Source organism: Gavialis gangeticus, unplaced genomic scaffold (genome assembly GCF_001723915.1).
Source record: "Gavialis gangeticus isolate Ggan-Ray unplaced genomic scaffold, GavGan_comp1, whole genome shotgun sequence".
Classification (NCBI taxonomy): Eukaryota; Metazoa; Chordata; order Crocodylia; family Gavialidae; genus Gavialis; species Gavialis gangeticus.
The window spans coordinates 194,764,632-194,765,072 of NW_017728992.1; the positions used below are offsets into that span (position 1 = coordinate 194,764,632).

At 36.3% G+C, this 441-nt stretch overlaps 1 long non-coding RNA gene across 1 annotated transcript in view; it reads left to right on the plus strand.

Moving 5' to 3' along the window:
• LOC109305215 overlaps positions 1 to 177 on the plus strand; it is a 5,380-nt gene extending 5,203 nt beyond the window's left edge. The window contains exon 2 of the long non-coding RNA XR_002099597.1: positions 86 to 177. This is a non-coding gene — a long non-coding RNA (uncharacterized LOC109305215). The remainder of the gene's footprint in view (positions 1 to 85) is intronic.
• Positions 178 to 441: the final 264 nt, after the last annotated feature.

The following is a 441-nucleotide window of genomic DNA, read 5'->3' on the forward strand; positions in this document are numbered from 1 at the left end:
CCATGATGAAAATCTGAAGCTCTGTACACGCAGGGATTAAGGATCTCTCAACTCTGTTAGTATTTACTTCCAATTTTTTGTACAGGTTCATTCAGAGTGCCATATTAGGATATTTACAAACATTGGTCTATTTTAATACATATTAACAAAAATCATTTCTGGCATTTACAGGTCATTGAAAAACAAAACAAACCCGCCCCCAAAAGAACAGTTCATCCGGTTGATATACTGGTTTGGTTTCATTCCAAGATATTTGATAGTTACTATTCAAACAGATGGGTACAGAGGCCCAGGAATCAAATAATACCCAACTTATGGCATTTAGAATTATTGTTCGTTCTTGGGAGTATCTCCCTGTGCCAAAGCATCAGCTCATATGCATACTGCAGCAAACATTTCTGGTATACCTTTGATTAAAGCTCAAGGCTTGTAATTTCCTTA